Source organism: Balaenoptera physalus (genome assembly GCF_965194825.1).
Source record: "Balaenoptera physalus genome assembly, chromosome: 5".
Classification (NCBI taxonomy): domain Eukaryota; kingdom Metazoa; phylum Chordata; class Mammalia; order Artiodactyla; family Balaenopteridae; genus Balaenoptera; species Balaenoptera physalus.
Window position 1 is genome coordinate 51,472,781 of NC_138884.1, and position 26,225 is coordinate 51,499,005.

Below are 26,225 nucleotides of genomic sequence, written 5' to 3' on the forward strand. Positions count from 1 at the left end.
GGTGGAGTATGGCATGTTGTCAAGCTCAGTGGTGTCCACCTCACCAGCCCACTGGAATCAAGCCCCAGGGAGCCTTTGAGAGAGCAAGACCAAGGACTTTAAGAAGACTACGGTTAATGTTAAGGAGCATAGATTGTAAGATGAGGAATTTCACTAGTGTTTTTCAATCCGTAAGAAGAAGGAAATAGAAATTGCAGAATTGAAACTTGCACAGACATCAAGAAATAATAGTTTAGGGCTTCTCTGGTGGTGCAGTGGTTGAGAGTCTGCCTGCTAATGCAGGGCACGCGGGTTCGAGCCCTGGTCTGGGAGGATCCCACGTGCCGCGGAGCGGCTGGGCCCGTGGGCCGCAGCTGCTGGGCCTGCGCGTCTGGAGCCTGTGCTCCGCGGCGGGAGGGGCCGCGGTGGTGAGAGGCCCGCGCACCGCGATGGGGAGTGGCCCCCGCTTGCCGCAGCTGGAGAGGGCCTTCGCACAGAGGCGAAGACCCAACACAGCCAAAAAAAAAAAAAAAGAAATAATAGTTTAACAAATGCCCCATTCACAGAATCAAGGAAATGAGCACCATCCACAGGGTGTGCAAAGGAGGTGCCTAATCCCAGGAGCAGCGTGGCCACGGCTCGGCTGAGAGCGAGGCATGTGCTGGGCAAGCTTTTGTATGTAATGTTCACCAAAGGGAACCTTGGCCAGTGATACCAGGGAAAGGCTATCATGGTGAAGGCCCACTCATCACCACCCTCAACTTGAATCCAAGTATTGGCTGAAGAAACAGACTTGACAGAGACTTTGGCCACCTGGCCTGGGTTCTCCCTACAAAATGTCATGTTCCTCCAAGAACAGGCCAAGGAGTCACAGTTGTCCAAATCACAGACGGCATATCTTAACGGTACAGCTATTACAAATTTGCACCTTTGTTTGAAGGGAATTGTTAAGTGGTGGGTAGGGAGTGATGTGTTCCAGGGAGGATTTGGGCCCTCTGGCTTGCAGGTGACCCTCTTATCAGACAGGGCAATTCTGCCAATAACTCATCACTGCCTTCATTCCTCAGGTGGTAGGGATACAAAGGGATTAAAAGGGGTGCGGGCAGGAAACAGCCCTCACTGACAGCACAGAGCCATCACCTACTGTCTCCTCAACTCCTCTGCCCATATAGCCACCGAGGGTGCCAGCTGCTTGCGTTCACAGCAGCTGTTGATAGCACACCATCATCCAAGGAGTTCTTGAGCACCAACTTTGCACTACTCAGCAGCAAAATGGAGAAATCAAGGATGGTCCATGGAAATAGCTAAGGGTCTTGTTTTAGGGCAAACGAGCTTATTCTGCAATATGTGCTTCTTAGTTAATTGGGGTTCGAATGTCCTTTCTTGGATGAAATGATGTTGATAATGTTTGAAAAATAAAAGGTTGGCCACCCCATGAGAAACTATGCTTTTATCTGAGTGGGGTTGGGGAGCAAGACGGAGTAATGAAAATTTGGGTTGTTGAAGTAGTGACAGGGCAGGGCTGACTTGTTCAAGACTGCCTCCCTGCAGGAGGAAGGCCGGCCTTCCTCAAGACTTCATGGACACTCCCCATAGCCAGGGCTTACGGCTGTCATAGCTGGTGACTCAGCCATGGGCCTACTGAGCAATACAGCTGCAACCGCAGCTTGGCTCAGCCCTGACCAGCAGGAGAGAGGCTGGGCCTCCCTCAGCCTGAGTGCTCGTTCCATGGAGAGGGACTGGACTTGGGTCCTGTGTGTCCCAGTGCTGGTCCTAGTTCCTGCCCACACGGGACCTGGGCTTCCCTGATTCTGCAATATAAACACCAGAGCCCAAAGTTTGGGTCCCTCTCCTGGACCCTGGATCCCTACTGGATCCCTGTGTGCTGGCCCAAAACAAAGTGTGCAGTGGGGACCCACAAACTACCCACTATTCCTGTGACTGTGAACTGCCCCTGATAAACATGGCTCCAGCAGCCAGGGTTACATATTTTTAGGGAACTCTCTTATGGTTACAAGTGCAAAAGACTGAGAACTACTATGGAAAACTAATATTTGAAAACTTCACTCCAGTGATATTTGAAGAACGTCTATAAAATAACTAAACAAACATAATCGCATTTTATTCCACTGTGTCCACAGTCTAAGCTTTAAATTGTATAAAAATGAGAACGAGAAGTAGAATGCCTCCAAACATTTGGAAATTAAGATGCACACTTCTAAATAATCCATGGTTAAAGAGGAATTTCAAGGAAAATTTTTAAGATAAATAGAACTGAGTGAAAATGAAAATACAACACATAAAATGTGGAAGGATCCAGATAAAACATTATTAAGAGGGAAACGAATGGCACTAAATGCTTAGAATAGAAAAGAGGGAAGGTCTCAGATCAATAATCTAAGCTTTCACACACGGAAACGGGAAAAAAATTGCACAATAAAATCAACACATGAAGAAGGAAGCAAATAACAATACACTCTGATCAACTGGAGTCTATTCTCGGAACACAAGCTTGGTTTACTATTCAAAAAGCATCAGCGTAATTTGCCATATTAATAGACTGAAGAAGAAAATCTACATGGCCACATCAATTAATGAAGAAAAAGCATTTGATGAACTTTAGCACACATTCATGTCAGAAACTCTCAGGAATAGAAGGACTCTACTTCAACCCAGTAAAGAATATCTACAAAAAACCGACAGTGAACATCATACTTCATGGTGAGAGAATGAATGTTTTCCTCCTAAATTCAAAAGAAGGCCAGAATGTCCTCTTTCATCTCTCCTTTTCAACTTAGTACTGTAGGTACTAGCCAGTGCAGCATGGCAAGAAAAAGAAAGAAAGACACACAGATTAGAAAGGAAGAAATATTACTGTCCATACTCATGGATAGCATGACTGTCTGCATAGAAAATCCCAAGAAATCTCTAAGAAGCAATTAATAAGTGGCAATTACTTTAACAAAGTCTCAGGATACAAGATCAACACAAAAACATTAGTCATATTTCCAAATATTAACAATGAACAACTGGAAACCAAAACTAAAAATACAATGCCAGGGCTTCCCTGGTGGCGCAGTGGTTGAGAATCTGCCTGCCAATGCAGGGGACACGGGTTTGAGCCCTGGTCTGGGAAGATCCCACATGCCGTGGAGCGACTAGGCCCATGAGCCACAACTACTGAGCCTGTGCGTCTGGAGCCTGTGCTCTGCAACAAGAGAGGCCGCGACAGTGAGAGGCCCGCGCACCGCGATGAAGAGTGGCCCCCACTCGCCACAACTAGAGAAAGCCCTCGCACAGAAACGAAGACCCAACACAGACAAAAAGAAAAAAAGAAAAATTAAAAAACAAAACAAAACACAATGCCATACACAATGCTTCCAAAACATGAAATATTTGATTATAAATATTTTAATAGAGGATCTGTATGATACAACCAAACAAGACCTAAATCAATGGAGAGACATATCGCATTCATGGATTGGAAGACCCAACATAATAAAAGGTCAACTTCCAACAGAATTTTTTTGTCAACATGGACAAGCTTATTCTAAAATGTATGAACAAAAGGTAAAGGCAAAGGAACCAGAACAAGTAACACAATTTTGAGAAAGCAGAATATAGTTAGAGGATATTAAGACCTACTGTAAAGCTATAAGTAAGACAGTGTGGTATTGGTGGAAGGATAGATACATAGTTCAATGAATAGGATAGAGAATACAGAAATAGACACATGCCAATACAACAAACTTTTTTTTTTTTTTTACGTAAGTTAAAAAGCAATATAAAAAGCAAAATCTCTAGTCCTTATAATAACCCTGAAAGGAATACAAATCTGTTAAATGACTAAGCAAGACCATACACTTAGTGGCAGCACCAGAATCAGAACACAGGTCTACCTACTCTTGCTATGACTGAGCCTCTTCCTCTACATCTCCTAAACGTCACTCTGAGTTGAAGAGGGGAAAGAAATGGGAGGCCACCGTGATGCCACATCCTGTGCTTTAACCAGTATGTTTTCTTTATATACTGGACCATCTATTTCAGATTTTATTTGAAGCAAGTTTTGGCTTGCTTCAGTATGTATTTCATTTTCTATTTATTACCCTCTTTCATTCATGGCAGACAGGCTCTAGAGGTCCTGAGAATGTCTGAAACAAAGAATGCTATAAAACACCTTAGTAACTCTCGAAAATGCTAAGTGGACCCTGAATCAAAACTTCAAGTTTCAGAGAACTTACAGCCACTAACAATCTGCAAAACAAACAAATAAACAAACAAACAACCCCACACCCTAGCAACTCTCAACCTTGGATCAAACTACAATATGTTGGAAGAGGTATTACTGAAAAGAGCTTGAAAGGGCAGCCTAAAAGGCAGAGGGTACAGAACATGGGCCATGTCCCTGTAAAGGGGACATGGTTCATAATATTGTGAATCAAGGGGCTGGTTCACAATACTGGTCATGATGTTCAAAACTGTCAATCAAAGAGAGGTGCATTATTATATATTTGCTTGTTGCTATTGCTTTTCTGATTAGAAGATACAGAGTCACTTTAGGAAACTTCCATTTAATTTAATATTTATCTTCATTTTATATCCGGGTCACATTTTCTACATTAAAATATAATCATAAAAAAAGTATATATATATATATATAAAATCATGCTGACTCCCCCCACCCCCTACACCCTCAGAGAAAAAAAGTGAAGAACTTTACACAACTTGAAAGAAAGATGGAATGCACAGAGAAGTTGCTATTGCACCCAAGTAACAAAGAACACAGAGAGACCAAACAGTAGACATGTCAGAAGTGCATAGAAGACAGCTCAGGGCTCGCAGCAGGAAGGAGGAGGAATTAAAAGACTAAAGCTTTTAAATGCTATCACTTGTGCCTCAAGATTACCCTGAAAAGGCAGATAGGTCAGAAAGCAGGACCAAACAGGGGATTTTCCAAAGGCTGCTATCTAACAGAGTTTAAAATATCCATAGATTATATATATATATAAAACTCCATACACAGAAGAGCTTTCTCTTCCCCACCTTGCCTCTAGCATCCGGTCAACACTTTAGAAACTTAAAACCACTGTTAGCATGTCCGAATGTAGAACCGATATAGGTTTTTTCTTTCTTAAAAAATTGTATCCCAACTCTTTCCAACCAACAATTCTGTTAATTATTTTCATTATGATTCCTCTGCATGGAAACCCAGTAAGGGATCATCAAGACAGGGCATCTCACTACTATCAGATCAATGCCAGTTGGGCAAAAGCTGCATGATTCTGTGTTACTCAGAGGGAGGGAGAACGGTAAGACACAGGAGTTGAAACTTATCCGTACCAAAGAGGAAAAGGAAACTCCTTTTCTAATCTATTCATTAAACAGGAAACAGCAGGTGGACAGGAAAAGCCGTCTGCCTAGAGCAGACCCAGAGGCACACCGAAATCTAAAAACAAGTGCTCAGGAAAGCGTCTCGGCTCAGAGAGGAAGCGTCTTTCAGACCCTATCTTGTCCCTAGTTTGGAGATCAAAGCATTAGAACTTCAGATAGTGATACTCTGGAGGGGGTGGACAGGGAAGGTCTGAGAGACCCAAATAATGAGGACACTAGGCAGCTAACTACACCACTACGTACAAATACACACATCAGTACGAAAAGTTCACCTCCAACCCTCAGCTACTTTAAACAAAGCATTGCAGGTCCAGGTTTTCTGAACAGGGGATATTTTAAAGTCTGTTAGCAGTTTGAAACATTGCAACACTGGCACAATATGTTACCTATTCTTTGTTTTTAATTACAGGGCTACACAGTAAACTCCAACACAAAGGTGGGGATGGGCGAGTGCAAAAGGAATAAAGAAAACAGAACCAGTATTTCACAAGAGCATCGAGCCAGCGATGAAGTAGCAGCTAATGCTTTGCAGCGTCTCGAGGGTAGAATTCGCTCAAGGTGCTCTGAGGGATTCTCTTCAGCATTTCTTTGGGGAAGATTCGGAGCAGTTGCCAGCCAATGTCCAAAGTCTCATAGACAGTGTGCTTTTCGTTAAGGACCTTACAAAACATTGAGATTAGATGAATAAAGGCCAAGTACTTCCAACTTATCAGCGTTATTCAAAATTTATTGTTATGGGTCTAGCACTGTGAGCATGAAGTATAAAAAAGAGACACAAAGCAGTCAGGTCTCCCAGGACTGGATGTGACCAAATGTGGAAATGAGGGTCTAGACAGTAAGTACCCCTGGGAATCAGAGAAAAGGGAGAAAGCCCGCAGGCGAGACGTTGGGCGTGTGCGTGCGTGCGTGCGTGTGTGTGTGTTTAACAACGGGTGGGATCTAAAAACACTCCACTGAATAATGGAAACTAGACCCAGAGTTTTGTCCAGAGAGTAGTGAGAAAAGCAGTTTCCCAGCAACACAGGCTGACCTGAAGGAGGCTAGTACAGATACTTAGAAGGCCTTAAATGCCAATTAAGCACCTGAATAGGTCCATGTGAAAGTTTTCAAACTTGCTATTGCTATTATTATTTTTAATAGCAGCATCATTCTTATCCTGCAAATAAATCTCATTTTTTAACGAAGGAGTTAGAGTGGCTAGAGTTCTGCATTCTTTTCTCTACCCGAATAATTTTTATCTTTTTAAGATATTAAGGTTCTGCATAAATTTTTTTTTTTTTTTTAGAAAACCCAACAATCATATGTTCTGGGGATTTTAATGTTACTTAAAAAATGTATCACACAAATAGAAAAGTGCACAAATCCTAAGTGTGCAGCTGATGCATTATTCCAAAATAAACAAACACATCGTTTGTAAGTATCACTGAGGTCAAAAATAGAGTTTACCAGCATTAGCAGGGGTGGCAGGGAAGAGACCAAACAAAACAGCTTGAAAGCCCTACACATGCTATGTAATAAAAACCATTATAGACTTTTTAACAGAAGGACAATCAATAAAATTAATACTAAATTTACCCCGGCAATGGCACATAGAGAGTCAGGGAGACTGGTGAAGATGCTGGCACTAACGGTCAAGGATGATGGGACAAAGGTCTGGACTAGGTCTTGGGACACAAAGAGTGGTCAGAGATCAGCAGCTTCAACGTCACCCAGGAACTTGTCAAAATACAGGCTCTCTGGCCCCACCCACACCTACCGAATCAGAATCTGCACTTCAACAGGATCCCTGGTAGATTCAAAAGCATATTCAACTTTGAGAAACACTGGCCTAAGTTTTTTTAATAGGAATGAAAAGAGAACAGGATAAGATGTTTCAAAGGAGAACAATGCAAATTAGCAAATATTTGATGACTGGAGAATACATGAAGAGGCTTAAGAATGCCCAATTCCTGAGCTTGGGCTAACTAGGGTAATGGTCATGCCAGAGGTAGACAGAAATTGAAAAGGGAATTGCTAGGCAGGTGGTCAGTTGGGAAAATACTCTGGCTCTCACCACGCTGAGCCAGAGAGGATGGTGGCATAAACACAGGCTTCCTAGCTGGAGATGTGGGATTAGAGCTTCAGAAAGAGGGTAAAGGCTCATACACAGGAAGTTAGTCGTCAGCATAGGGGAAAAAAAGCGCAGAAAGAACAGGTAATTAAGCCTTTGGGAACATTAACAATTAAGAAGCAGGAAGGTAAGAAATCAGGAGGATGAAAACAGATGGACTGGGAAAGTCCAAAACCCCCAAAGCCAGAGGAGAGCATTGCAGAGAGGTTAAGAGGGAGGAGAAGCGGCAATGGAGGTAGGAGAGCAGAAGGCCGGTTGTAAGGAAGATAAAAAATAAGACAGGAGCTAAATAAAGGGATAAAGACATCGAAGGTAGAGGGGAAGGAACCAGAGGGCTAAGAACAAAGACATGGCAGGCGGCTGGAAGAACCTCTTCTCTCATCAGAAGGAAAACTGTATGGAGACCAATGTAAATTCTCTCAGACTAGGGAAGAAGTCCTCAAAACTACATATGATGCGGTTTCTATTCATAGGAAAATAGTAATCTTACCCTGAGCAATGAAGTTCCTCTCAAACTTCTGCAGAAATTCCAAGTAAAGCAGATCATCTGAGGTAAGGGCTTCTTCTCCAACTACGGCTTTCATGGCCTGCACATCCTTACCAATAGCATAGCACGCATACTAAAGAGAAAAGAAGGTTTACATGAACCTTTATAAATGGTAACGGTACTCTGGGCTATATAAGTGTATTGCTGTAGCTATCTTCACAGTATTTCACATTATTTCCAAACATAATTCACATATGCAAGTACTGGAAAGACTTTATTATACAGTAGTCTCACTAAGAAAGGAGTCTTCAGGCATGCAATACATAGACATTACTAACACTCTACAAAAAATACACTCCCTCAATATATCAATGAGCTTCCATTTTGTAGAGCATTTAAAAATCACAACTTACACAATAGGAGAAATCCATCTCTAAATTCTATTCAAAAAAAAAATATCTGTGTTATCAGTAGGTTTATTTATCATTTCTACTTTAAGGTCAAATGTATTTTTCTTTAATTATGCTTGGTATACAATCTCAGGACTATAGAAACCAAGGATTTCATAGAATATACACAGCTGTATCCCTTAGCGTTCTGGTGATTGCCTAATATGTTAAACAAAAAATTAGTTAGAATAGTCTTTCAGAAATACTCTATAATAAAGGTTACTACTAAAAACGTAATCGTCTTATGCCTTTTTTATTTAAAAACTACCTCATACAGCATTAGAGGTGGGTTTCAAGCATGTGATCTTTAATCTTTGTCATGAGCAGTTATCCTTATGAAAAAGACTGTTTGGCTCTAATGAATGTTTCTGTATTCCAGTCTTCTGTATTATATATTCTATATTAAAATTCTACTTTGATGGGGGGAGAAGAAAAGTGATATGGAAGAAAGACAAGAGGTATAAGACAGCAGAATGAACTGAGAAAGTATTCATTTCTTTAAACACAATCCTGGAGAAAACATACGTACCAGCTGGTTAGATACATCGGCATGATCCTTTCTGGTCATACCTTCTCCAATAGCCCACTTCATTCACCGAGACAACGAGGGCAGCACATTAATAGGCGGGTAAATCTTGGGTAAAAGGGGAAGGGGGAAAATATTATATTGAAGTACAAAATTCAAGCTTTACTGGTAGTAAAGGAGGATTTTGAAACTCATTTTTATTGCTTAAATTGCATAAAACTGCTACATTTGTTTCCTAGATGATTCCTAATATCTCTTCCTGGTAAGAAAAGGAAGTAAGAAACATTTTACAGGTTAAGATTTCTTTTTGAGAATCAAATCCAAAAAGTAAAATCTACAAAACAGTACAAGATTCTATTAAAAACCTGAATTTTCAACATCTGCCTACAATAGCAAATCCAAATGGTCTTCTGAACTCTGACTCATAAAATCACACATAAAAAGATTAACAAGAATTTCACCTAAAGGCTGATATCAGAAGCTGGCATCTACTACAGAACCAATACAAAATCTGTTTTTGATTATTCAGTCATAAAAAAGAATGAAACCTTGCTGTTTGCAACATCATGGATGGACCTTTAGGGCACTATGCTAAGTGAAATAAGCCAGACAGAAAAAGATAAATACCATATAATCTCACATATATGGGACCTTAAAAAACAAACAAAAAAATGTCAAGCTCACAGATAGAGAACAGACTGGTGGCTGCCTGAGGCAGGGGATGAGTGAGCCAAATGGGTGAGGGAGGTTAAAAGGTACAAACTTCCAGTTATAAAATGAGTAAGTCATGGGGATGGAACTTTCACAGCATGGTGACTATGTATGTTAATAATACTGTATTGCATATTTAAAGGTAGCTAGAAGAGTGGCTCTTCAAAATTCTCATCACAAGAAAAAAAGTGTTGTAACTATGTGAGGTGGTGGATGTTAAGTGGACTTATTGCGGTGATCACTCTGCAACATCTACAAACATCAAATCATGACATTGTACACCTGCGACCAATGTAATGTTACATCAGTTATACCTCAATTAAAAAAATTTTAACAATAAAAGACAAAGAAAAAACTCTGAAAAATCTGTTCTTGTATTAATAACAAAAGTGTGTGTGTTTAACAACGGGTGGGATCTAAAAACACTCCACGGAATAATGGAAACTAGACCCAGAGTTTTGTCCAGAGAGTAGTGAGAAAAGCAGTTTCCCAGCAACACAGGCTGACCTGAAGGAGGCTAGTACAGATACTTAGAAGGCCTTAAATGCCAATTAAGCACCTGAATAGGTCCACGTGAAAGTTTTCAAACTTGCTATTTCTATTATTGTTTTTAACAGCAGCATCATTCTTACCCTGCAAATAAATCTCATTTTTTAACGAAGGAGTTAGAGTGGCTAGAGTTCTGCATTCTTTTCTCTACCAGAATAATTTTTATTGTTTTATATATTATTATTATATGTGACCTGGAGGGAGTCACTCACTCTTTGAGACCTTGTTACAGGGAAGAACCAAATCTGACTACACGGTGGATCTGTTTCTTTTACTTTAACCTTTGCCTTCCGCTGCTTTTGTTCACTAAAAGGATACATAATGGCCTGCCTCTGGGAACCCTGTTCCTCTGTCTGAATGTTAATCCAAAGTGCCTTTGTTCAGAGAAACATACGGACTCTGTCCACCTGTGGATGGCTGCAATTAAAAAGAAATTAACACATCCCCTCCCTGAGGCTGGCCATTCCAGGGGATATTCGCAAAACTTATGGCCCTTTTACTTTACCTCCTCATCTCCTCCCCATCTCTGTGCTATAGAAGAAACTGGCATCCAAACCCCGGTAAGATGGTTATTTTGAGACTTTAGTCTGCCGTCTTCTCGGTCTGCTGGCTTTCCGAATAAAGTCGTATTCTTTCCCTCAATGCGTCATCTCTGATTTATTGGCCTGTCGTGGGGCAAGCACAGCGAGCTTGGACTCGGTAACAACCTTAGTTTATCCGGATGCGGGTGCTTTGTACCAGGTGAACTCTAAAGTTTTCCCTTCTGTAGATAAGTTTACCTCAACACGTTCCAGAAGGGAAAAGAATAATCTCTCCTTCTGCTTGATTAAAGTAAGCAAACATCTACCTAAAGTGCACTTAAAATATTTGCTTTCCAGACATTTAGGAAATATATTCCGCCATGAAAATCTCAAGTTGTGGTCAATGTGTTGGAAAAAGTATGCACTTAATCAGTATTTCCAGTTTGGGTTTATGGCCTCTTGGTGGAAACAAGTCAGGAGAGTCAAAAGCAGAAAGAGATAACCATCTCCGTGTGTCCCACCACCTTCTCCTACAGCAAGAGGGAACCCACCTGCCCCATGGCTGAGCACAACTACACCACACAGGAACTCACAGCGCCTGGCCCTGAAATAATCCGAACCCCAGGGCCAATGCAGATCTGTGAAACTGGGTCCTAAATGCTGCTTTTAATTGACATGCTTTTGTTATCTGTATTGTTTAGACAGCTGCAACGTAAGCATGATAGAAATATTATTGAAATCAAGTATTTTTCAAACACATTGCTAAAGTTATAGGCTTTTACTTTTTTTTTTTCCCTCCTGCTTGAAATATTATTAATCTAGGATGGAACACAGCTCACCCTTCCTGTGCAGCAAAAGTACAGCTCAAGTTTCTCAATACTCTTTCGTTCCCAATCTTTCTAAATGATCAGGAAGAAAACATTTTAGAAGACATCTGGGAACATATCTTTTGCTGGCAAAGATGTTGAAAACAGAGAAAAAGTCAGAAAAAAATTACTTCCAGTGACATCAAGACCGTATTTTGAAATTGTTACCGACCAGGGTTCTTGGCGTCCTTAAACAATAAAAATTGATCAAAGGCCAGACAAGAAATTCAGGCAAGGCTTTATTGGGGCCCCTGCTGCAGCAGGGGGGAGCGAGAACAAACAACAGGTTCCTTTGCTTGCGTGCTCCCTAAGCGGGGGCGAGCTTGCTGCTTATATGGCAGTGGTCCCCAAACCTTTTTGGCACCAGGGACCGGTTTCATGGAAGACCATTTTTCCACGGACCGGCAGGGGGTGGGGTGGGGGGATGTTTCAGGCAGTAATGTGAGCGATGGAGAGCAGGAGATGAAGCTTTACTCTCTCCCCTGCCACTCACCTCCTGCTTCCTACCAGGCTGTGGCCTGGGGGTTGGGGACCCCTGTTATATGGCGTGAGGGCAGGGGTGTGTCCAGGGGTCGGGCCAGAAGGGTGGCTTAGGTGGTTTGCCCACCGCTTAGGTGGTGTTGTGTGCAGGCGGCACGTGCAGTACCCTGCTTTTGCTCTGGGATCTTCAAAAGTGGCAGTTGGGTTTTTTGGTCTCTTTGTATCTTTTGTCCAGAATTTGCCCCAACTGGGCATGCACGTCGTTATTTTTAGTCCCATACAGTTTCTTTGTTATTTTGTTGCTCGAGGAGAGGTGTGTCGAGGTGCAAGCACTGCAACACTGCAGCAAAGGGCCCCAGGTCCCAGCAAAGGGTCCCAGGTCCCAGCCTGTCTCAAAATCAATATATGGCTGTTGAATACAATACTAGAACACTGCAAATAAAAGTATGTTATTTGATACATGGCACAAATTTAGTTCTGACAAATGAATTGGCTTCTAAACTTCAAGAGTAACACAAAAGAAGAAAATGAAGTATGCTTAGTGTTATTAAGGAATGCCTCAAAGGAGTGCTGGGTAGTGGGCATATTCTATTAGCAGCTTCAAGGAATTAAATAAATTAATGAAATTAAAGGAATTAAAGTATTTAACTGTGAGTCTAGACTGTTTTAGGACTACTGGGAGAATAGCACTAACCCAGTGGCCTCCTGTATATGTTGAAAATAGTAATATGCAAATTGGGTCATTTGTACAAAATTTAGGAAGATTTCTCATTAAGAAGTTCCATTGACTTAAAGTGATACCAATATGTGTTTAGTTCAACATTAAACTACTTCAAATGGTAGGGAATTCCTTTAACCTACTGTTATGTTGAAGCCCTAACCCCCAGTACCTCAGAATGTGACTGTATTTGGAGAAAGGGTCTTTAAAGAGGTGATTAAGGTAAAAGGAGGCCATTAGGGTGGGTCCTAATCCAATCTGACTGGCGTCCTTACTAGAAGAGGAAATCTGGACACAGAGAAGCACCAGGGAAGTGTGCACACGGAAGAAAGACCATGTGAGGACACAGCAAGAAGACAGTCATCTGTCAGCCAGGGAGAGAGGCCTCAGAAGAAACCAACCCTGCCAACACCTCGATCTGGGACTTCCAGCTACCAGAACTGTGAGAAAATAAATTTCTGTTGTTTAACCGTCTGACTGTGGCATTTTGTTACTGCAGCCCGAGGAAAATAATACTCTTAGCTTCTGGATTGGCCTGTGGTGGCCTTGCTGAGTGACTTGGATCGGTGAGTCCCTTCCGGCTCAGCCACAATCCGTTATACTCATGACCCTCAGGGTCTCACAAGGTTTGTATGCTAGGTGGGTGCCATGTTCGCTACCACTCTCTAAGTCTGCCTTATTTCCAAAGTAGTTTAAGTTTCTCCTCAGACCATCACTGACCAGTCTAGTTCTGGCAAGCAGAAGGCACTCGGTGGCATTGTTGAAATTCAGGAAGTTTTCAAGTTTAATTGTGTCTGCCAGTTGAATTCCCGGAAGAGTTTGTGTCTGAGAAGGACCACGATGGTACCTCCTAGCTAACTCAGACCATCCTTAACCACATTCCACACCGTCCGTGCCTAACAGACACTTGTTCACTGACTCAATTTTCAGGGCCAATTGGTCATTTCTAGGCCTTTCCATTCTTTCTAGCGCAGGCTCCTTGTTCTCTCCCATAGAGAGGGCCAGTCCAGAGGTGTCCTCTATGAGCCATCGCTCTTAAGGACTCAGGGAAATCACCCTGAGTCCTTATTTTTGAAATGTGGCATCACTTATTTTTGAAATGTGACAGATTAAGCGCCTTACTAGGGAATGACCATTTCTTAGGTAATGAATGAAGGGCCTTGGTCGTGCCCTCCTCAGGAGCAGAGCCTCCAGAGCTTCAGAAGGACTTGGTGTGTTCTGTTCACCTTAGCGCAGGACCATGCTGGTATTGTCATGTAAGAAACTAAGGGTGTTAAATCAGATCATCTTATTAAAATAATAGAATATAAGATTGAAAGTAAGAAAGACTGAAGGAAAGGAAGAAAAAAAATCAGAACCAAAAGAGATAAGAGTGATAACATCGCAGGCCTGAGTCACCATCCTGAGAAAGGCTTGCTGGTGTCTAGGCACCTGAATTTTGGGAGGGCTTTCACCACTCCCAGAATTGATAAGAGTGGCTCACTGCTGCCTAAGATGTTTATGCAAACAATGTGGTTGGTGCTGAACACTTGCTTTCCTTCTGGAATCTGGGATTTTGATATGTACCAGGGAGAGGGTGCCTACATGACCATCCCCCATAAAAGCCTGGGCTCCTAGGCTGAGGCTAAACTTCCCTGGTTGGCAACATTTCACACATGTTGTCCTCATCGCTGGAGGACTTAAGCGTGTCCTGTGTGGTTCCACTGGCAGAGGACTCGAGGGAACTTGCCTCTGGTTTCCTCCAGACTTTGGTCCACTTGCCTTTTCCTTTGTTGACTGTACTTTGTGTCCTTCTGCTGTAAGAAATCACAGCTGTGAATATAACGCTAGGCTGATTCCTATGAGTCCTTCCAGTGAATCATGGAGCCTGGGAGTGGCGTGGGGGACCCCAATACAGGAGTGATCACGGAGAACTGCCAGAGGCAAAGAACCCAGAGTGGAATGCAGCCTGGAGACATTCCCTATAGGACACAAGTCACCTCCATGAGAACTGCACAGAACAAGCTCTTAACATAGCGTCCTCCTTTCCACCTGTCACAGATGGGCCTTTCATAATAACAGGAGATCTGTTCTGCATTTCCACACTTTCAAGTAACAATCACAGGTCACAGGAAGACGCGTGACACAACATACTTATATATTCCAAGCGCTTTATCTAGTAACAGGGCAACTCTACGAGGCTTTCTCAAGATTTGGCTCTTTCGGTGATTTCATTGCTTCTGAGAATGAGATTATTATCTTGCGCTCAATAAAACATACAAACAAATAAATGTGTTAATGTCTGTACTAACTGTTAGATTTGGGTAGACTAGTATAGGCTATGTGTGGTAGGATTAATTCTTAGATTTGCCAAAGTCCAAAAGAAGAGAACCAGGTAAGCATCAAACTTCACACTTGTCATCACAAGAAAAAGAATGTGTAACAATGTGAAGTGATGTTTGTTAACTAAGCTTATTGTGGTAATCATTTCACAATATATACATACATCAGATCATTCTGTTGTACACTTTAAACTTACACAGTGTCATGTGTCAATTACGTCTCAATAAAACTGGAAAATAAATTTCACGCTAATGGTAGACATCTTGAACAAAAATTCCATTTTTAAATAATTTGTGAGGAAGAGTGAAAGCCACTGAACAACTAAACCCTTCTGAGACATTCCGTATGGATTTTTAACCTCTTTCAAGAGGCTAACTGTCCATTTTAATATTAGGGAAAAGTAGACAATCCTGCAACAGTGGAATGAAAAATTCCTCCATTCAAAATTTTCTTCTCAAATCAGAATATTTAGATTTATCCTACACTGTGTTTGTAAGGGAAACATACTTACTACCACAAGATTTTGCTCTCATTTATGCAAAAAATAGTAGCTCTCTTACAGTGTTTGTCACAATTTCGATTTCAGAGGAAGTGTTAACTTACATAGGATTTAGCCAAATATGTTTAAAAATATGTCAAGATTGGGACTTCCCCGGTGGTCCAGTGATTAAGACTTTGCTTTCCAATGAAGGGGGTGCAGGTTTGATCCCTGGTCAGGGAGCTAAGATCCCACATGCCTCAGGGCCAGAAAAGCAAAACATAAAACAGAAGCAATATTGTAACAAGTTCAATAAAGACTTTAAAAATGGTCCATATGAAAAAGCTCTTTAAAAAAAATATGTCAAGATCAAACAGCTGTTTTTAAACTAATTGTGTATTTAAAGCTCTTTTGGTAGTTTTAGTGACAAAATAGAGATGCTTTTTAAATTTGAGTTAGCAATACTGTTAAACCAAAATGATTAAGGTCATACGGTTCACACTGTAATTTCAAAATTAACTCTTACACAAGAGAAGTTAATCTTAGAATAGGACAAAGAAATATATATTTGAAAACTAAGTTTAAGTAAATGTCAAATAAGTCCTTTGCAACATATAATTGCCATTTCATAAGAAAAGTAAAAGGCTGTGTGTTAGTCAGAGCAGAGGTAAGACAATTCTCCATGGGCTTCTCACATTTCTGCACATCTTACAAACAGAAGCACCGACAGCCCTTTATGCTCAGCTATCTTTCCAAGGATGTTTATATAGAAAACAGCCTTGTAAGATAATGTCTTCTTCCAGAGGTAAGGGCAAGCATGCTTACCTCCCAAAAGATTCTGATTCCCTGAACTCTTGTATTATAACCCACTGTGTGTGCAGGCATCCATCTGGGCCTAGCCACACAGCCCCTGTGTGACTCAGGGTCAAGGAGAACCAAGGCAAATATTCGGATGCCCATGCTGGCTGCAGTGGTTTATGAGTAACCAAGTAAGTAATAGAGTCCTTTGTTTCTGACCCATAAGTCTTCTGTCTTCTACCTGCATCCATGGAAAACGGCAGCTTAACTTGTTGCAAATAGGGCAAAATCTCAGATACTCCAAAGTTCTGGATGGAAAGATTAAAGTTCATCTCTCAGAAGACTTACTATAGAATGCATATGAAAAGGTCTATGACTAAATAATCTATTTATTTCAGGTCACTATGCAAACATTTATATATTTTAACATATTGATCTGCTCAATATGTTAAAATATATATGTATGTTTGTGCTCTTTTGTTTTTTATTGATGCATGATTAGAAATTCTTCTTTGTTTCCTTTTTAAAAATGGTATGTATTGCATTGTTTTTTGATAGAAAATAACAATGAAAAAAAATGTAGTCTGTGGTCTCACTAGTCAGAAAATCCCTGGTGACCTAAAAAATAAATAATAGACATAGGCACACTTGGCTAGAAAATTCAAATAGTACAGAAAAGCTTAAGGAACACAGAAGCCACTCTTTCCCACCCAGCACCAACTTAACCATTTTTATGGTTTATTAAAATTGTCTGGGCTTTCCTGGTGGCGCAGTGGTGGAGAGTCTGCCTGTCGATGCAGGGGACACGGGTTCCAGCCCTGGTCTGGGAAGATCCCACATGCCGCGGAGCAACTAGGCCCGTGAGCCACAACTACTGAGCCTGCGCGTCTGGAGCCTGTGCTCCGCAACAAGAGAGGCCGCGATGGTGAGAGGCCCGCGCACCGCGATTAAGAGTGGCCCCGGCTCACCGCAACTGGAGAAAGCCCTCGCACGGAAACGAAGACCCAACACAGCCAAAAATAAATAAATAATTAATTAATTAATTAAAAATGAATATCTGCTTAAAAAAAATTGTCTTTTACTTCTGCATTTACTGCTTCCCATAAATCCTTTCTTTTCAGATTTTCTGGTAGGAAACTCCACAATCTAAGACAGGGAAGGCATCAGGTTCCTGGTTTAGGCACGGTGGCCACCATCCCTCTGCCATGAGATCCTTCTCATCATTAACAATGTTCTAGGGAAGCTGCAGCTTAGGTTCCAGGCACTGGGGGAAACGTAAGCAAATACTTCCTCCTTCCTCTTCCCAACAGGGAAGTGTGCTGGGCCCACAAGACTCCAGTCCCTGTCACCTGGGGACACCCTCCCCTTTTCTCTTCCAAAAGGGAAAGAGAAAAAGATCTACCATGGCCATAGTTAATCTTCTGAAGAGCAGATCAGGAGCTTATTTTTGCTTTAACCATGTAGAAGCAGGATCAACTGAAGTCACTATTGTGAACTGATTACCATTCATTTTTAATTAAAATGTGACATAATAAAAAGCATGCATCTCGTTAACTATATGTCACATTTGCTCAGCTCTAAATTTTGCTACACCATATTCTATTCATGTAATTTCAGTCTTTGAGTTTGTTTCTGCAGTAAAATTTCCACCTACATAAAATTTAACAGAATTGAAGAAACATGTTATGTGTACAGCCAGGTCTTTATCATTTCAAAATGTTTATATCCATACTTCAGTATGCTTTGATGATCTTATTTTTAACCTCAGAGTACAGGTTGGACTCTTTAGATATGCAGATTAATCTATGATCTTGCGATTTCAGAGTCACAGGCAATGATGGTATCATTCACCAACCAATTGCTAGTGTCAGGAAGCAGACTTTTCTTCTGCCCTATTAGGTTTAGTAATTAGAGGCCTGCAAATGAAAATGACAAAAGATAGTTTAACAGGAGAAGAAGTTTATTCATATATATGGGAGCTAACAAGAGAAGTAACTATCTCACTAAATGTTTAAAGTTAGAGGTTTATATATCTAACTTAGCAGAGAAAAGGAAAGTGGAAGAAAGGACTTCTATTCTTTTAGAAGAATAAATTAACGATAAGTAATTTTGTGATTATTTTGTGTCTGCACGTTCAAGGGGTCTTTCCTTCTTCTATGCGAATCTCCCCAGAGAGGGGATTTGTGGTAGGTTTACTCTTGATTTCTCTCCTGGGAGTAGACCTGTCTTGAAGAGGGAATCATAGAAGCCTCATTTCTCAGAAATGTCTGCTTTTCGTCAAATAAGGAAAGCTCTTTCTGCATCTGTTGATTCCCAAATGTTTTGAGCTTAAAATAATCTCCATACCAACTCTGAGGGTCCAACTGGGTCTCTAGGCATTCCTCCCTATATGTCCTCACTTGTAATGCTGTGAGGCAGTGCCTACTCTACCTTGTACAGATAAGGAAACTGGCTCAGAAGGACTCAGTTACCTGCCCCCGGTGAACAACTAGCCAGTTTCAGAGCTGGATTATTACAAGGGACATCTGAATCCATGGCCCAGCCTCTTAGCCCTTTGAGACATGATCACTCAAGAGATCTTAGAGGGCTTCCCTGGTGGTGCAGTGGTTAAGAATCCGCCTGTCAAGGCAGGGGACACGGGTTCGAGCCCTGGTCCGGGAAGATCCCACATGCCGCAGAGCAACTAAGCCCGTGGGCCACAGCTACTGAGCCTGTGGGCCACAACTACTGAAGCCCACATGCCTAGAGCCCGTGCTCCGCAACAAGAGAAGCCACTGCAATGAGAAGCCCGTGCATTGCAACGAGGAGTAGTCCCCGATGGGTGCAACTAAAGAAAGCCCATGCGTGGCAACAAAGACCCAACACAGCCAAAAATAAAATAGAACAACAACAAACGTTTAAAAAAAATAAGAGCGATCTTAGAGCTCATGTGATCCAACCCTCTTTATGCTATAGAATAAATTTGTTTACCTCACTGTCAATCACTAAATCACTAAATGGGGGGTCTTGGACAATTTTCTCAGCCCATTTGTGTCCCGGTTTTTCCATCTGTAAAATGATTACAGTACTCACTTCAGAAGCATGCTTTGAGGAACAGTGCCAGCCACATAGTAAGTGCTAAGTATCTGCTCTTATTATTATTTACTTTATAGACATCAACGCATTCTTATAAAATATTCCAAGACTAAGTGTACAGAATAAAACATGTAAATCATCTCTTACCCACCTGCCCACCCTCTTCCCAGGGGTCACCATCAGTGGATGTGTTTCTAGTCCTTTACCATCATAGTCATACCTATTTTTAATCTGTGCAAACACTCATGAGCTGTCTTCATGCATTTTAAGAGAAATGGAATCATATTTTGCAAATTATTCTCCAACCTCCTGTTTCCATTTAAACCACTCAAGTCTTATAGATCTTTCCATGTCAGAACATCTCAGTGTTGCTCATTCTTTTTTAACAGCTGCATGGTGTTATACTGAATGGACTTAAAATGATGTACCCTTCTGATATTGATAAGCTTCTAGGCAGTTGTGGGGCTTTTGGTTTTGTTTTTTTCATGTAGCTAGACAAGCCCTTAGTGATTATAGACATGTGGAAAAGCTAAAGAGAGCATGTTGTTCCAGAAAAGTTCACATTAATATACAGCAGAGACTCTTCTCTCATGATTGGCTTCGTGTCTCTCCAGCTCTGATAGATAATATCATCTAAACAAACATTTGGGGGTTTTTTTTTACCCATTTCTAGTGGGGCTGCACTTTTGGTTCCCTAACAACTTGCAGCTTCTGATCTGGGCAGAGTGAAGAACAAAAATAAAGGTGATGGTGGAGCTTGTGCCTAGGATGACACCCACTGGACTGAGATAATGAAACAGCCACTGAATGATGCACGTTTGACCCTGGGGATGTCAGAGGTTCCTAAGGGAGCTTTTAATGGGCTAGTATCACAGGGTCACTTTTTAAAAACAGGTTCTACTTAAGTGGGACTGCATCTTTCTGCATGTTTCTTTCTACCATCCTAGTTTCCTTCCAAACCAACGGGATGACAGACCATGCTACAATAACATGAACATGTCGGTTTACATGAGGGAGCAGGGAGTTTACCCTTATCTGGGGAATTCTGAAATAGAGACTCCTGGAGGCACTATTTCTACCTGAATGTTTTGCACACTGCTAACTAATCACTTCTTAACTGCATGAGAGAGGAGTTTTTCTATGTACCATTTCAAATCAGAATCCGATGGTATTTTACCATTAGGCAACAAAACATCAGCAGTTTCCAAAATTTAGTGAAATTTACAATAATTGAAAAAAAATTTTGTGCTAGCAAAAGTATCCAAGAGAGAAGAATCCAAGCCAGGAGCAAATATATTATCAAATTATTCATGAAATAATAATGATAATGATGTTGTGTGTTTGTGGAGAGCTTCCCATAAATGACGCCCTGAGCCAAGCACTTGGCTTAGATCACCTCACTTAATTGTCTCGACAGCGTAATCACTCTCACCTAAATATGAATTCAATCAGTCTGACTGGTTGAAATGCAAGGAAGAGTTCACTGATGTTCCCTGGTTTATAAAGAAAACTGCTTGTTATTACTTCTCTTCTGGATTATTTCACAGACATTAGATCGAAGTTTTAGAAGAAAATTCCCCATTTTAGTTTAGCAGATCTTCCCATGTTTTTATCATGTCTTAGCTATAAAAATTTCAGAAATGCAAATATAGAATGTAATATAATATAATATACTCTTTACAAATAAGTAAAAGCAAAGATTTATCTCATTCACAAAAATGCTAAAAAAGCAAGATAGCAGAATTAATGCTTTAAACTTACTTAACACCTGACTACTACAGGCTACTACAGATGAATAAACGTCTATAGAAGACAAACTACAGGGACTCCCCTGGGGGCGCAGTGGTTAGGAGTCCGCCTGCCAATGCAGGGGACACGGGTTTGAGCCCTGATCCACGAAGATCCCATGTGCTGCAGAGCAACTAAGCCCGTGCGCCACAACTACTGAGCCTGTGCTCTAGAGCCCGCAAGCTCTGCAACATGAGAAAGCCACCGCAATGAGAAGCCCGCGCACTGCAACGAAGAGTAGCCCCCGCTCGCCTCACTATACAGAAGGACTATATGATGAACAGCATCAAATTTATAATCACTGGGCAAACCATGAGGTACGATTTGAAATATACTAGAAATAGCAGTGTCTTTCAAAATATCCCTTCTAGTCTTCCCCATAGTGTCTAAGGGGGCACCATGGCATTGAAATATTGATTTACTGTGAATCTCAAAGACTTTTCAATCTTAAGAAGTGTCTTTCTGAAATGGAACTACCCTTTGTGGCATTCTTTTTTTAAAAAAATTAATTAATTAATTATTTTTAAAAATAGATCTTTATTGGAGTATAATTGCTTCACAATACTGTGTTAGTTTCTGTTGTACAACAAAGTGAATCTTTCAAGTCAGGGTCTCTCATCCGTTTATTCATCCAACAATATTACTTGAACCACAATTGCCAGCAGGCGCCGTGTAAGGCTCTGAAGAGGATGGGAGACAGAGGCAGAGCTTTCCTAGGAAAGCTCACATTTTCACCTCCTTTATTTTCACCTGAGAGCAGCTGACACAGAAAGAGCAGGAGAAAATGTTGATGTCTGAGTAGGTAAGAGGGAAAGGACAGAACACTCTCTTTGACCGCCTTACTATGAGCTGCCATGGGCTGGCTCTGTGGACAGAACATAAAACATGTGGAAAGACTGTGCTGGGGTAAGTGGTTTCTACATGGACTATTTCTAAGACAGTGTTATGCTCTTACAATTTCTCACTTTCATTGTATAACTGTCTCTGCTCTGAGTACATTTCAGAGAAAAATCTTAGGTGAGCATTCAAGTAAAGCAATGAAAATGTACTGCAGTGTGATCAAGCGGGTATTTTAGCGATTTATAATTATGCCTCTAACATATAAAATGCTCTACACTTCACAAGTTGGGCTTGTTAGGAGGCAGATAAATTCATGAATGTGTGCAGTCTCTATTATATGTCTATCCTGGACTATTTTACTTAAAGATTTATATAGCTGCATAGGAGGTGATTTTAAGAAAAATACTTTGACTACTTTTTCATGTTAAATACTCACTACAAATATTGTAGGAATAGTCAAAGATAGAATTCTTCTGTTCACCTCCTGTCTTGAAGAAGCTTTTACTTGGTGTTTTTGAGTGACATAAAGTCTCTTTGCCTTTGTGTTTGAAAGTGACATAAGTGTGGTAGGTGTCCTGATACAAGGATGGCATTTTCGGTTCCGTGCCTGTCTCTCAAAGGTTCAATGAAGCACAGAGGAGCAGGTGACTTCCTTACTGTTTCTCTGTGGGCTCTGCCTGTCCTATCACTGAGTCTGCCTGTCATCCTTGTGCAAATGGGCAGGCAGTTTACAGGCCCCATGGGGTCTGTGTCCTGGCTTCAATGTTGGACCCATTAGGAGAGCCCTGGGGGGCCATATGAGTTGCCCACAGGGTCCTACCTGAGCTCAGGGGAGCAAAGGTGGAGATTGAGGGCAGTGAGAGCTCTCAGCACCGCTGCCCCTCGGCTCCCTCCCTGGAGGTAGTGATGAATGCCCAGACCTAAGAGCCTTCTGTCCATGTTTGCTGCACATACAAACTTAGTGAGGCAGTGATGAATTTGTGGAGAAAACAATATTTTTTTAAGTCCAAAGAACTAAATTAGAGTTCCTGACCTGTTGTGATTCCAACTTTGTATACATCTCTTAATCTCCATGAACCTCCATTTTTCTGCGCAAAAGAGAGGTAACAGTGATTGCCCTGACTACCTCCACGATGGAAGATGTATTGGTGTTTTATGTACAATGAAAAACTATACAGGAGTTCCATGGCCGATGGTTTGTAGAATGAGGCAAGGTAGAATAAAAACAGTGACAGAAGGAACAAAAACAGAAAGACGGGGTGTTCTTTTCTTGTTAAACAATAATGAATTCACTGAGGAGTCTGAAAAGTTCCAGGAGCTGGGTGCTGCAGAGCCCAGCGGACACCATGGAAACCTCAGCAGGATGTCCAGTGTTTCAATGTTGCATCACCGTTAACTAATAGGAAGCCAGTTTCCTCTCCCTAACTTTCGGAGAACTAAGGATTGTATATTTTGGAAAATAAGGTTGAAAGTGAGAATAAAGAGTGAAGATGATTGGATTGTAAATTGTTTTTTAAATTTCCTATTTTCCTGCTGCCTCAACACCCAGGGGACCAGGTGCGTGGGTGTGCCCAGGCTGGTTCCTGCCGCAAGATTCCCTTTTTGCCCTCCCCGACTGTGACCTAGACATTCCAAGAAACAATGAAATCTCCTCAAGCCTTGTTTCTGCTCCACCCAGACTTGCCCAAGGTCCTCACTCTCTCTCGACTCCCCACCTGCTAGGTGGCTGCTGAATGGTGAGGTGCGCCCTGTCTTCTCCTCTAGGACCTGTGAGTATAATAAACCCTGTAATTTCTTCTGCAGAAATATTGCAGTGGCCCTTAAAGACCCTACAAGGGGGACTTACTCCCCCATTTACAATGATACTGGCAGCAAATGGAATTTTAATTCCAAATGTATGCAGTTTGGGAAAGCTAGATGATTTCCTATACAGACTATCTAGAAGGTTCTGTTGGCTCCTAGACACCCAATAAGCTATTAGAGAGTCTGTTTCCCGGACCTTGGCTCACAATAGCTCAGTTTCTCAGGCCCCATCTTTATTTTCATCCTCCCCATTTACACTGGCGCTTAGGACTGTCAGCCATGGTTTATGACTAATAAAACCCTATTGTGTAAAATGCACTAGAGTGAGGACTTTGCACAACAGGTGATTTAGGCATAAGAAGCTATCCTTCTGCTATATTCTTTTAAAATACTGAATCATTTTTTAAAACATGAATTACAAGCTGTCAGGGATGTCAGTCATGTACACGCAGATATGCAACTAAAATTGTGCAGGTGTATCCCTCAGATTGTTTAGTGCTTACAGTTTATTTTTGAAAGACATTTTGTGCTAAGTGAATGTAATCTAACATATAATTTTGGTATGTTTTACGAAAGGGACAATCATACTTCTCACTATTATCATTTAATTAATATGAAAAGAGTTAGTTTGGCTTTTGCTCAATTTTGAATATGATTTTTAAATCTCATTTTATTAATTTAGATGAACTATAGAACTATGGTATATCATAGTATCAGCAATTCAGAAATCCTCAATGCAGTTTAACTTTCAACCTGTTCCAAGAGGATTTAAGGGCATCGTAATGTCCCAGGGCTGTAAAAATTTGCCTGTGGATGTATTAACGATACGCTTATCTCACATACAACTTTTCAGTCTTAGAATGAATGGTTTTTGTGAATTAAAAATTATTCTGCAAAAATTAGCATAGCTGTCCTTGCCTTTAAGCATCACTCTGGTGAGCTGGTATTAGGAATAATGAGAAGAAACTTGTATCAACCCTGCCCCCCACCACTGGTTAAACTACAATATGCTCTATACACCGTGAATCACTTCTTTTAAGAAAGTTACCTTATGAGATGGCAGCTGCTTATACCTGGAAATGTAGAAAATACTTCACTCACAACGTTTACGGAGACTAACTGATGAGGAAACACCCAAGGCAGAGACAAATGAGACGGAGCTGTGTGCTCAGGGATGCACAGGCTGGGATGCAGGAACCGAAACTAGCACCAAGTGGCCCCTGACCTGACGTGATTCTGCAGGGAATTGCAGCAGATACGTTTGCTAGGAAATCAGGCAATGCTCAAGGAGGAGGAGGCTGCAGATTTGTAATTTAATAACGAGGAATTTAAACTGTTGCCACAAGAGGAGGGGCATTTCTGGTAGAGCAAACCTCCATGCAGAGGCCTGGACTTGGAAGAAGGCGGTACACTCTCCCGACAAGCAGGATGCTGGGTGGAACTTGGCTGAAGTTTAGGAAACAGGATGGTGAGAAGAGTCTGGGGAGTCAGGTCAGGGCCACTCTGTGAGGGGCCCTGAGTGTGAGAGTAAGGAAGGGAGACCGCAGTCCCCAGGCAAGGGGGTGCCCAGGGAGGCACGGGGGAGAGGGGGGAATATGCCCACCTTCTCTGGGGGAAGATGCCTCCCCCCTCCCCAGGCCCCACAGGGGTGGGAGGCGAGGCTGGGGGATTTGCTTCAGAACACAGACGGGAATCTATTGTTATAGACTGTATCTGAAATGAAGAAAATTAGTAATCAGTAATGAGTTAAAATAGAGATCATTTCATTTGGAATTAGACAAATCCTTAAAAGGTGCTACATACACATGGAAGTTCATTTATCTTCTGGTACAGAGTCAGGTTTTGGTTTTAGTTTTGTTTGTTTTCCCTTTTTTCTAACCAGCCACAATGAAATCAGGGCTGGGGTAGAGTTCTCAGTAGCAGTGACTGCATTCCGGAGGGAGGGGCAGTGAGCAGGGTCTCACCTCCTCGCCTGGATGCAGCTCATCGAGCTCTCAGGGAGGAGGGCGAGCTCCCTGCCGTCTTCCACGGTCCCGAGCCCTCGTCCTTCTCCAGCCCGAGGTCAGAGAGGTGAGCGGTCCCTCCTTCCTCAAGGGCACAGCCCTGCCTTCCCCTCCTCAGGAGTGTCTCCTGGGATGAGCCCTGGGTGTGGGGCCCTGAGAGGCTGCCCCCGGCAGCTCCCTGCAGTACTGAGGGCTCCTCCCAGCGTTTGCCAGCAGCTTCCGTGCTGGTGCTTGTTAGGGCCGCTGGGCTGGGAGGACGTGACCCACAGAAATGTGTCATTTAGTGACTCCACAAAGTGGCATCACTCAGCCCGGGTTGTTAGGATCACAT

General features: G+C 41.8%; 1 long non-coding RNA gene across 1 annotated transcript; it reads right to left on the minus strand.

The window, feature by feature from the left end:
• Positions 1-8,033: 8,033 nt before the first annotated feature.
• On the minus strand, positions 8,034-25,864 carry LOC309661130. Its single transcript, XR_014263868.1, has 3 exons — positions 25,495-25,864; positions 8,946-9,050; positions 8,034-8,100 (listed from the first exon to the last, which is right to left on the minus strand). It is a non-coding gene; the product is annotated as an uncharacterized lncRNA (long non-coding RNA).
• Between the last annotated feature and the right edge of the window lie 361 nt (positions 25,865-26,225).